A 12605-nucleotide genomic window follows, 5' to 3' on the forward strand; every position below is an offset into this window, starting at 1 on the left:
CTTACTGATAAGAATGTGGCTTGAATAAGTGTTTATGACCTCTCAGTAGTTTAGAGATAAGGTTTATTAGGTGACCGTGCAAAGTGAAAGTGAAAGTATCAGACACACTGTTAGAAAAACTGTTAACTCTTTGTGACAGGCTCAATATTGTTTAATAAAGGCCAATTTAAAATATGTTTTTTAGCCAAAAATAAGTAAAATGCAATCATAAACAAAAATTGCCTCCAAAGGTGTACATAGCCTTTAAATTTAAAAACTAAGATGATTTTCTGAAAAGCTTGGATACATCTGCCATGGTTACAGTACGACCACACATTTAGGTTCTTTTCATGTAGTTTTTAAAGCCAAAATCAAGAGTGGATTCAAAAAATAGGGGAAGTATTGTCTTCACTTAAAGGGAAACTATCACCACATACCTTAAAATAAATCCAGCTGACATGGGAGATGTGGGCTTGTCAGCAGATTCCTTGTTCCATCTTTATACATAGCCCAAATCCTGAAAAAAAGGCTTTTCATTTTATGCAAATTAGCCCCTTGGTGAAACGAGGGCACTGCCGTTGCACCCAAGGGTCTGCTCATTTTCTTTGCCGGCCAAGCCCCCTCCGTTTGACTGACAAGGCCAGGCAGTGTAGACATAATCATGCCTGGCCCTGAAGTTCCGTGGCTGTGCAGTACATTGCTGAATATCACTGTGTAAAAAAAATGAGCAGAGCCTTGAGTGCAACAGCTATGTCCTTGTTGCACCAAGGGGCTAGTTTGTATAAAATTAAAAGGCTTTTGTTCTCAGGATTTTGGCCACGTATCAAGATGGGATAAAAAGAATTAGAACCTGCTGACAAGTGCATCTCCCATTTCAGCAGAACTTATTTCAAGGCACGTAGTGGCAGATTCCCTTTAATACTTTCTCTCTCTTTAGGATCTACATCTGATTTTGACTACCAACACTGCATCAAAAACCTAACAGTGTGGCCATATCCATAGGAGTTAGTCAGACAGAGTATTGAAGAGGAAGAGCAACACAGGGGCAATCATGGAGACATACAGTCAGGTCCATAAATATTAGGACATCTACACAATTCTAACATTTTTGGCTCTATACACCACCACAATGGATTAGAAATGAAACAAACAAGATGTGCTTTAACTGAAGACTGTCAGCTTTAATTTGAAGGTATTTACATCCAAATCAGATGAACGGTGCAGGAATTACAACAGTTTGCATATGTGCCTCCCATTTGTTAGGGGATCAAAAGTAATGGGACAATTGGCTTCTCAGCTGTTTTTATGGCCATGTGTGTGCTATTCCCTTCTTATCCCAATTACAATGAGCAGATAAAAGGTCCAGAGTTCATTTCAAGCGTGCTATTTGCATTTTGAATCTGTTGCTGTCAACTCTCAAGATAAGATCCAACGAGCTGTCACTATCAGTGAAGCAAGCCATCATTAGGCTGAAAAAACACAACAAACCCATCAGAGAGATAGCAAAAACATTAGGCATGGCCAAAACAACTGTTTTGAACATTCTTAAAAAGAAGGAACGCACCGGTGAGCTCAGCAACACCAAATTACCTGGAAGACCACAGAAAACAATTGTGGTGGATGACCGAAGAATTCTTTCCCTGGTGAAAAAAACACCCTTCACAACAGTTGGCCAGATCAAGAACACTCTCCAGGAGGTAGGTGTATGTGTGTCAAAGTCAACAATCAAGAGAAGACTTCACCAGAGTGAATACAGGGGGTTCACCACAAGATGTAAACCATTGGGGAGCCTCAAAAACAGGAAGGCCAGATTAGAGTTTGCCAAACGACATCTAAAAAAGCCTTCACAGTTCTGGAACAACATCCTATGGACAGATGAGACCAAGATCAACTTGTACCAGAGTGATGGGAAGAGAAGAGTATGGAGAAGGAAAGGAACTGTTCATGATCCTAAGCATACCACCTCATCAGTGAAGCATGGTGGTGGTAGTGTCATGGCGTGGGCATGTATGGCTGCCAGTGGAACTGGTTCTCTCGTATTTATTGATGATGTGACTGCTGACAAAAGCAGCAGGATCAATTCTGAAGTGTTTCAGGCATATTGTCTGCTCATATTCAGCCAAATGCTTCAGAACTCATTGGACGGCGCTTCACAGTGCAGATGGACAATGACCCAAAGCATGCTGCAAAAGCAACCAAAGAGTTTTTTAAGGGAAAGAAGTGGAATGTTATGCAATGACCAAGTCAATCACCTGACCTGAATCCGATTGAGCATGCATTTCACTTGCTGAGAACAAAACTAAAGGGAAACTGCCCCAAGAAAAAGCAGGAACTGAAGACAGTTGCAGTAGAGGCTTGGCAGAGAATCACCAGGGATGAAACCCAGCGTCTGGTGATGTCTATGCGTTCCAGACTTTAGGCTGTAATTGACAGCAAAGGATTTGCAACCAAGTATTAAAAAGTGAAAGTTTGATTTATGACTATTATTCTGTCCCATTACTTTTGGTCCCTTAACCACCTCAGCCCCCAGTGCTTAAACACCCTGAAAGACCAGGCCACTTTTTACACTTCTGACCTACACTACTTTCACTGTTTATTGCTCGGTCATGCAACTTACCACCCAAATGAATTTTACCTCCTTTTCTTCTCACTAATAGAGCTTTCATTTGGTGGTATTTCATTGCTGCTGACATTTTTACTTTTTTTGTTATTAATCGAAATTTAACGATTTTTTTTGCAAAAAAATGACATTTTTCACTTTCAGTTGTAAAATTTTGCAAAAAAAACGACATCCATATATAAATTTTGCTCTAAATTTATTGTTCTACATGTCTTTGATAAAAAAAAAAATGTTTGGGTAAAAAAAAAAATGGTTTGGGTAAAAGTTATAGCGTTTACAAACTATGGTACAAAAATGTGAATTTCCGCTTTTTGAAGCAGCTCTGACTTTCTGAGCACCTGTCATGTTTCCTGAGGTTCTACAATGCCCAGACAGTACAAACACCCCACAAATGACCCCATTTCGGAAAGTACACACCCTAAGGTATTCGCTGATGGGCATAGTGAGTTCATAGAATTTTTTATTTTTTGTCACAAGTTAGTGGAAAATGATGATTTTTTTTTTTCATACAAAGTCTCATATTCCACTAACTTGTGACAAAAAATAAAAACTTCCATGAACTCACTATGCCCATCAGCGAATACCTTGGGGTCTCTTCTTTCCAAAATGGGGTCACTTGTGGGGTAGTTATACTGCCCTGGCATTCTAGGGGCCCAAATGTGTGGTAAGGAGTTTGAAATCAAATTCAGTAAAAAATGACCTGTGAAATCCGAAAGGTGCTCTTTGGAATATGGGCCCCTTTGCCCACCTAGGCTGCAAAAAAGTGTCACACATCTGGTATCTCTGTATTCAGGAGAAGTTGTGGAATGTGTTTTGGGGTGTCTTTTTACATATACCCATGCTGGGTGAGATAAATATCTTGGTCAAATGCCAACTTTGTATAAAAAAATGGGAAAAGTTGTCTTTTGCCAAGATATTTCTCTCACCCAGCATGGGTATATGTAAAATGACACCCCAAAACACATTCCCCAACTTCTCCTGAGTACGGAGATACCAGATGTGTGACACTTTTTTGCAGCCTAGGTGGGCAAAGGGACCCATATTCCAAAGAGCACCTTTCGGATTTCACAGGTCATTTTTTACAGAATTTGATTTCAAACTCCTTACCACACATTTGGGCCCCTAGAATGCCAGGGCAGTATAACTACCCCACAAGTGACCCCATTTTGGAAAGAAGAGACCCCAAGGTATTCGCTGATGGGCATAGTGAGTTCATGGAAGTTTTTATTTTTTGTCACAAGTTAGTGGAATATGAGACTTTGTATGAAAAAAAAAAAAAAAAAAAAAATCATAATTTTCCACTAACTTGTGACAAAAAATAAAAAATTCTAGGAACTTTCCATGCCCCTCACGGAATACCTTGGGGTGTCTTCTTTCCAAAATGGGGTTACTTGTGGGGTAGTTATACTGCCCTGGCATTTTCCAGGGGCCCTAATGTGTGGTAAGTAGGTAAATGACCTGTGAAATCCGAAAGGTGCTCTTTGGAATGTGGGCCCCTTTGCCCACCTAGGCTGCAAAAAAGTGTCACACATCTGGTATCGCCGTACTCAGGAGAAGGTTAGGAATGTGTTTTGTGGTGTCATTTTACATATACCCATGCTGGGTGAGAGAAATATCTTGGCAAAAGACAACTTTTCCCATTTTTTTATACAAAGTTGGCATTTGACCAAGATATTTATCTCACCCAGCATGGGTATATGTAAAAAGACACCCCAAAACACATTCCTCAACTTCTCCTGAATACGTAGATACCAGATGTGTGACACTTTTTTGCAGCCTAGGTGGGCAAAGGTGCCCAAATTCCTTTTAGGAGGGCATTTTTAGACATTTGGATACCAGACTTCTTCTCACACTTTGGGGCCCCTAAAATGCCAGGGCAGTATAAATACCCCACATGTGACCCCATTTTGGAAAGAAGACACCCCAAGGTATTCAATGAGGGGCATGGCGAGTTCATAGAAAAAAAAAAATTTTGGCACAAGTTAGCGGAAATTGATTTTTTTGATTTTGTTCTCACAAAGTCTCCCTTTCCGCTAACTTAAGACAAAAATTTCAATCTTTCATGGACTCAATATGTCCCTCAGCGAATACCTTGGGGTGTCTTCTTTCCAAAATGGGGTCATTTGTGGGGTGTTTGTACTGCCCTGGCATTTGAGGGTCTCCGCAATCATTACATGTATGCCCAGCATTAGGAGTTTCTGCTATTCTCCTTATATTGAGCATACAGGTAATGAGATTTTTTTTTTCCATTCAGCCTCTGGGCTGAAAGAAAAAAATGAACGGCACAGATTTCTTCATTCGCATCGATCAATGTGGATGAAAAAATCTCTGCCAAAAAAAGAAAAAGGAGGGGAAAGGCGTCTGCCAGGACATAGGAGCTCCGCCCAACATCCATACCCACTTCGGCTCGTATGCCCTGGCAAACCCGATTTCTCCATTCACATCAATCGATGTGGATGAATAAATCATTGCCGGGATTTTTTTTTTTATATATACAAAGTGTTTGCCAAAGTATATGAACACCGCCACCTCCTCAGCTCATATGCCTTGGCAAACATATCTTTTACTGCAGAGGAGAAATCTCGTCTTGCAGCGCCGCATACACCGACTTGCGTGTAATCTGACAGCAGCGCAATGCTTCTGTCCGAATGCACATCAGTGCTGCAGCTAGTCGATCGGTTGGTCCACCTGGAAGGTAAAAAAAACAAAACAAAAAAGAAAAAACCAGGCCGCAAAGCAATAACTTTATTAACTTTAGAACAGAACATATTAACTTTTTTTAAACTTTTTTACTTACCGGTAATTTTTTTTTTGTTTAGTTTTTTTTACCTTTATAGAACAAACCTCTCCTTCCCCATGGGACAATGTGCAAAGCGCAAATCGCCCAAAGATGTGGCGAAGTACGTTATGCACTTTATCCCAGGTGAAAGGAGACGTTTGCAGCAGCTGTGAGAGAAAGGGCCCTAATAGCCCTGTGTGCCTGTCCTGTGAGATGCAATCCCTATGCTAGGTGTACCTGTGTGTGGTACTTCCGGAAACACTCACCTAAGCATAGGGCAGGGTGGTCAGGGCAGTCAGGACAGAAATAGCGGGTGTCACGCCTTATTCCACTCCTGCTACAGACACGACATTTTTTTCGGGGTGGCGGTTGGGTTGAGGTACCAGCAACGACACTGGGGAAATGTCGCTCGTGTAGACGGCTAACTACACTGGTGGATGGGGCCACGGAACCTCCTGGGTAAAGGAGGTTCGCGATGATCTCTTCCTGGAATTTGAGGAAGGATCCTGTTCTCCCAGCCTTACTGTAGAGAACAAAACTATTGTACAGCGCCAATTGAATTAAATATACAGACACCTTCTTATACCAGCGTCTGGTTCTGCGGGAAACTAAATAGGGAGCCAACATCTGGTCATTGAAGTCCACCCCTCCCATGAGCGCATTATAGTCGTGGACTGAGAGGGGCTTTTCAATGACACGGGTTGCCCTTTCAATTTGGATTGTCGTGTCTGCGTGAATGGAGGAGAGCATGTAAACGTCACGCTTGTCTCTCCATTTCACCGCGAGCAGTTCTTTGTTACACAAGGCAGCCCTCTCCCCCCTTGCAAGACGGGTGGTTACAAGCCATTGGGGGAAGCCCACGCGACTAGTTCGCGCGGTGCCACAGGCGCAAATCCGTTCTAGAAACAAATGCCTAAAGAGGGCCACACTTGTGTAAAAATTGTCCACATAAAGATGGTACCCCTTGCCGAATAAGGGTGACACCAAGTCCCAGACTGTCTTCCCACTGCTCCCCAGGTAGTCAGGGCAACCGACCGGCTCCAGGGTCTGATCTTTTCCCTCATAGATCCGAAATTTGTGGGTATAGCCTGTGGCCCTTTCACAGAGCTTATACAATTTGACCCCATACCGGGCACGCTTGCTTGGGATGTATTGTTTGAAGCCAAGGCGCCCGGTAAAATGTATTAGGGACTCGTCTACGCAGATGTTTTGCTCAGGGGTATACAAATCTGCAAATTTCTGGTTGAAATGGTCTATGAGGGGCCGAATTTTGTGGAGCCGGTCAAAAGCTGGGTGGCCTCTGGGACGGGAGGTGGTGTTGTCGCTAAAATGCAGAAAACGCAGGATGGTCTCAAATCGTGTCCTGGACATAGCAGCAGAGAACATGGGCATGTGATGAATTGGGTTCGTGGACCAATATGACCGCAATTCATGTTTTTTTGTCAGGCCCATGTTGAGGAGAAGGCCCAGAAAAATTTTAAGTTCGGAAACTTGGACTGGTTTCCACCGGAAAGGCTGGGCATAATAGCTTTCCGGGTTTGCGGTTATAAATTGTGTGGCATACTGGTTGGTCTCTGCCACGACTAAGTCCAAGAGCTCCGCAGTCAAGAACAGCTCAAAAAATCCCAGGGCCGAACCGATTTGAGCCGTCTCAACCCGAACTCCAGACTGGGCGGTGAAAGGGGGAACTACAGGTGCGGCTGAAGTTGGTGACTGCCAATCAGGGTTTGCCAGCACCTCAGGGACTCTAGGGGGTCTACGGGCCTGTCTGCGCGGTGGCTGCGAAGGGGGAACTACTGCACGTGCCACCGTACCAGCTTCAACTGCCCTTCTGGTGCTCGCTACTTCACCATGTTGTACGGCAGTGCTGGTACTAGGTCCAGGGAGGGCTGCGCTGCAGGTGTATGCCTCACCACGTGATCCGGCAGCGACAGCCCCACTCTGCTGCTCTTGAAGCGGATCCTGCGTAACCTGTGGTCTAGCGACACGGGGCCGGGTACGCCTGGTGCTGCCAGGGACCTCCACCTCCTCGTCCGAACTTTGGGTCAGAGAGCCACTGCTTTCCACAGGTTCATATTCTGACCCGCTAGATTCATCAGATGAGGGTTCCCACTCCTCATCCGACTGGGTCAGAATCCTGTAGGCCTCTTCAGAAGAATACCCCGTTTGACATTTTGGACTACTAAATTTAGGGGTATTCCCTGAGACTACCCAAGAAAAAAAGCAAACCTGTCTTACAAAGGGGAGGCTAGCGAAGTACCGGAGGCCGCAGTGCGTGTAAAGTGAATGTGCAGTGATCAAAAAATAATAATTTTTTGTCACTGCGGTGGGGTGGGCGTGGGTGAACGCACGTGTGGGCGACCGATCAGGCCTGATCGGGCAAACACTGCGTTTTGGGTGGAGGGCGAACTAAAGTGACACTAATACTATTATAGATCTGACCGTGATCAGTTTTGATCACTTACAGATACTATAAAAGTACAAATGCTGATTAGCGATACGCGCGCCGGCTGTGACCGAAATCTCGCGTCTCGCGAGAGGACGCGCCGGCGCGTCCACTCGGAATGAAACAACCACCTCCAGGACGCGTCTGTGCGTACAGCGGTCCGGAGGTGGTTAACAAGTGGGAGGCACATATGAAAACTGTTGTAATTCCTGCACCGTTCACCTGATTTGGATGCAAATACCTCAAATTAAAGCTGACAGTCGGCAGTTAAAGCACATCTTGTTTGTTTCATTTCACATCCATTGTGGTGGTGTATAGAGCCAAAAATGTTAGAATTGTGTCGATGTCCCAATATTTATGGACCTGGCTGTATAATGGACTGCAAGGAGCTTCACATGGACACATAGAAGTAAATGGTGAAATGCACACTTTAGTTGTTATGCATGGACCAAGGGTCCATGTAGAGAAACTCAAAGCTTGCGCCAAGAACAGGAACCCGGAGACAACTGTCTTTGGCCGTCACCAGGTCTGTGTCCTACGTGAATATACAGTCCTACTGCCATATCAAAAACCGCCTGTCTACTGCAGCCAATACGGCTGTCTGAATTCTGACCACATGTAACAGCCGATCACTGGGGGATCACAGCAGGAGGACATTCTGTGATCAGCTTCTGTAGAGCGTATTTTCCCAAAGACGTCAATGGGGTTATTAACATGAACAGGAAATCCGCACCAAAAACGAGATAAATAGTGCGGCTTTATGTGCGTTTTTTTGTCCAGTTGAAGATATGAAGACCTCAGTTGCCACCATTCATGTGTGACATATTTTGTAAATTTCTAGCAATGAGTCCTCAGCGAGGGGTTTATTCCGAACCTCTGCCCGTTGCCATAGTACTTACAGCAACAAAAATGGTGCCTTGAATTCTGAAAAGCCGAAACCGTGTTGATGCGGAACAATGACACGGTCTGTGAGCTCCTGCGGATCAGAGAAAACAGGAAGATAAAGAAAGCCTCTGAGAGGTAGACGAGGGCAGGCCCGTGCTTGTCAGCATCATCGGGACGGCCCTGGCCTCGCATTAGCCGTCATTTGCAGCTCAGGTTTTACATAGCGTTCTGGCAGGGGGTAAACATTACACTGGCGTCTTTGTACAGGAAACCATTCAGGAGGAAATGTTGACATTGCTTTACCTTCCATTATCAGGGTTTTTATGAGTCTATCTCCAAATAATAGTAATGATAATAATCTGTTACCTGCTATTTGTTCCTTTTACCTCCGTCCCCTCCCCAAATATTGGTCAGAGTGAAGCTTATGTTCCAGTTTGCTACTAATGGCGCACTTACATGTGCCGAATGAGCAGGCAATGATCGGAAGGAACCGTTCCTCCCCAATAACTGCCTGCTCGTCAGAGATGAGCGAATTTCATATTTAGAAATTTGTTTTCAGTTCGGGTTGTGGTATAATGTGAATTGCGTTATGGATTCTGTTACCACGGACCATAATGCAATTCCATGACGGAATGAATAACGGATTGCCTTTAGAGATATTCCGTTATTCATTCCGTCATAATAGAAGTCTATGGGCTGCATAACGGATCCGTCCCGTTTCCATTATGCAGGAGAGGACTCCGGCATAACGGAAACCGGACTACGGCATAACGGAAACCGGACGGATCCGTTATGCAGGCCATAGACTTCTATTATGACTGAATGAAATTGCGTCATGGTCTGTCGTAACGCAATTCACATTATACCACAACCCAAACCGAAAACGAATTTCAAAATATGAAAGAGATGAGAGCTGCATTTACATGTAGCAATTATCTCCGCCGTATGGGGGCGAGTGATCGCTGCTGCAGTCGCTCGTCCTAATACAGATTAAAGGGGTTGTACAAGTTCAGGGCTAAAAACGGATAGCTAGGATTGGAGCATTTCCTTGCTCCGATGCTCCCCTTGCCTAGCGCTGCATCAGCACAGGGCAAGATCTATTTGTTGTGAGCCGATGACGTAGCTGGCTTCACATCAGTATGCTAGGCGGAGACTTCAGCCTAGCAGGGAACCCGGTGACATCACCGACACTAGTGTTTTTTTCTGTCTGGATTGTATACGTTTTTCATGTGCATGAAGAAAAACTGAAGAATTACAATCTACATCTCCTAGTAACCATCAGTGAAAATGCTTTGTATTAGGCCTCATGCACACGACCTATCCTTGACTTTCAATGGGTCCGTGGAAAAATTGGAAAATGCACCGTTGGGCATTCTCGTCCGTGATTCCTGTCCGTGAAAAAAATCCTATTTTTTTCACGGACAACGGTTCACGGACCCATTCAAGTCAATGGGTCCGTGAAGAATCACGGATGCACACAAGATTGTCATCCGCGTCCGTTTTTTCCTATCATTTCAAAGGCAAACTTGACTTAGATTTTTTTTAACATTTTTCATGTCCGTGGATCCTCCAAAAATCAAGGAAGACCCACGGAAGAAAAAACTGACACGGATCACGGAACAACGGAAACTGTCTTTGTGGACCGCAAAAAAAACGGTCGTGTGCATGAGGCCTTAGGATGCCTTCCGTTTTTCGCACAAGCCCTATTCACTTTTGTGGAGCCAGAGATGTGTGAAAAACTCACAATATAGAACACACTGCGGTTTTTCCTGAGCCTTAGGCCTCTTGCACACGAGCGTGCGTGGTTTTGTGGTCTGCAAATTGCAGATCCTGCAAAACACGGATGCCGCCCGTGTACCTTCCGCAATTTTTGGAGAGGAACAGACTGCCCGTTATAGAAATGCCTATTCTTGTCCGCAAAACGGACAAGAATAGGACATGATCCATAATTTTTGTGGGGCCACGGAACAGAGCAACGGATGCGGACAGTACACGGAGTGCTGTCCGCATCTTTTGCGGCCCTATTGAAGTGAATGAGTACGCACCCGAGCTGCAAAAAATGCGGCTCGGATATGAAACCAAACCATGGTCGTGTGCAAGAGGCCTAAAGTGAGAAAAACGCAGAGTAAGGCCTCATGCACACGACAGTAATTTTTCACGGTCCGCAAAACGGGGTTCCGTTGTTCCGTGATCCGTTTTTGTTTCCGTGTGTCTTCCTTGATTTTGGAGGATCACCAGACATGAAGGAAAAAGTCGTTTTGGCGTCTGCCTGGCCGTGCGGAGCCAAACGGATCCGTCCTGACTTACAATGCAAGTCAATGGGGACGGATCCGTTTGACGTTGACACAATATGGTGCAATTGCAAACGGATCCGTCCCCCATTGACTTTCAATGTAAAGTCAGGAGTCCCTATTAATATACCATCGGATCTGAGTTTTCTTCAATCCGATGGTATATTTTAACTTGAAGCGTCTCCATCACCATGGGAATGCCTCTATGTTAGAATATACCATCGGATTTGAGTTAGATCGTCAAAACTCAGATCCGACTGTATATTCTAACACAGAGGGGTTCCCATAGTGATGGGGACGCTTCAAGTTAGAATATACTAAGAACTGTGTACATGACTGCCCCCTGCTGCCTGGCAGCACCCGATCTCTTACAGGGGACTGTGATCAGCACAATTAACCCCTCAGGTGCCGCACCTGAGGGGTTAATTGTGCGTATCATAGCCCCCTGTAAGAGATCAGGTGCTGACAGGCAGCAGGGGGCAGAACCCCCTCCCTCCCCAGTATTAAATTCATTGCTGGCCAGTGCGGCCCCCCCTCCCTCCCCTATATTAAATTCATTGGTGGCCAGTGCGGCCTCCCCTCTCCCCCCTAATTAAAATCACCCCCCCGCCCCCCCCATCATTGGTGGCAGCGGAGAGTTCCGATCGGAGTCCCAGTTTAATCGCTGGGGCTCCGATCGGTTACCATGGAAACCAGGACGCTACTGCAGTCCTGGCTGCCATGGTTACTTAGCAATTTTAGAAGCATTATACTTACCTACGCTGTCTGTGACCGGCCGGGCGCTCCTCCTACTGGTAAGTGACAGGTCTGTGCTATAAGCAATGCGCCGCACAGACCTGTCACTTACCAGTAGGAGGAGCGGACCAGCCGGTCACAGACAGCGTAGGTAAGTTTAATGCTTCTAAAATTGCTAAGTAACCATGGCAGCCAGGACTGCAGTAGCGTCCTGGTTGCCATGGTAACCGATCGGAGCCCCAGCGATTAAACTGGGACTCCGATCGGGACTCTCCGCTGCCACCAATAATGGGGGGGGGGGGATTTTAATTAGGGGGGGGAGGGGAGGCCGCACTGGCCACCAATGAATTAAATCCAGGGGAGGGAGGGGGGTCTGCTCCCTGGCAGCCCCTGATCTCTTACAGGGGGCGCTATGATACGCACAATTAACCCCTCAGGTGCGGCACTTGAGGGGTTAATTGTGCGGATCACAGCCCCCTGTAAGAGATCGGGTGCTGCCAGGCAGCAGGGGGCAGTTATGTACACAGTTCTTAGTATATTCTAAGTTGAAGCGTCCCCATCACCATGGGAAAGCCTCTGTGTTAGGATATACTGTCGGATCTGAGTTTTCACGATGTGAAAACTCAGATCTGAAAAAGCTCTATGCAGACGGATCTGCGGATCCGTCTGTGCGAAATTAGTCTACGGACACGGATCACGGACGCGGATGACAATCTTGTGTGCATCCGTGTTTTTTCACGGACCCATTGACTTGAATGGGTCCGCGAACCGTTGTCCGTCCAAAAAATAGGACAGGTCATATTTTTTTGACGGACAGGAAACACGGATCACGGACGCAGATGAACAACGGTGCATTTTCCGAGTTTTCAA

Source organism: Bufo bufo, chromosome 3 (genome assembly GCF_905171765.1).
Source record: "Bufo bufo chromosome 3, aBufBuf1.1, whole genome shotgun sequence".
Taxonomy (NCBI): domain Eukaryota; kingdom Metazoa; phylum Chordata; class Amphibia; order Anura; family Bufonidae; genus Bufo; species Bufo bufo.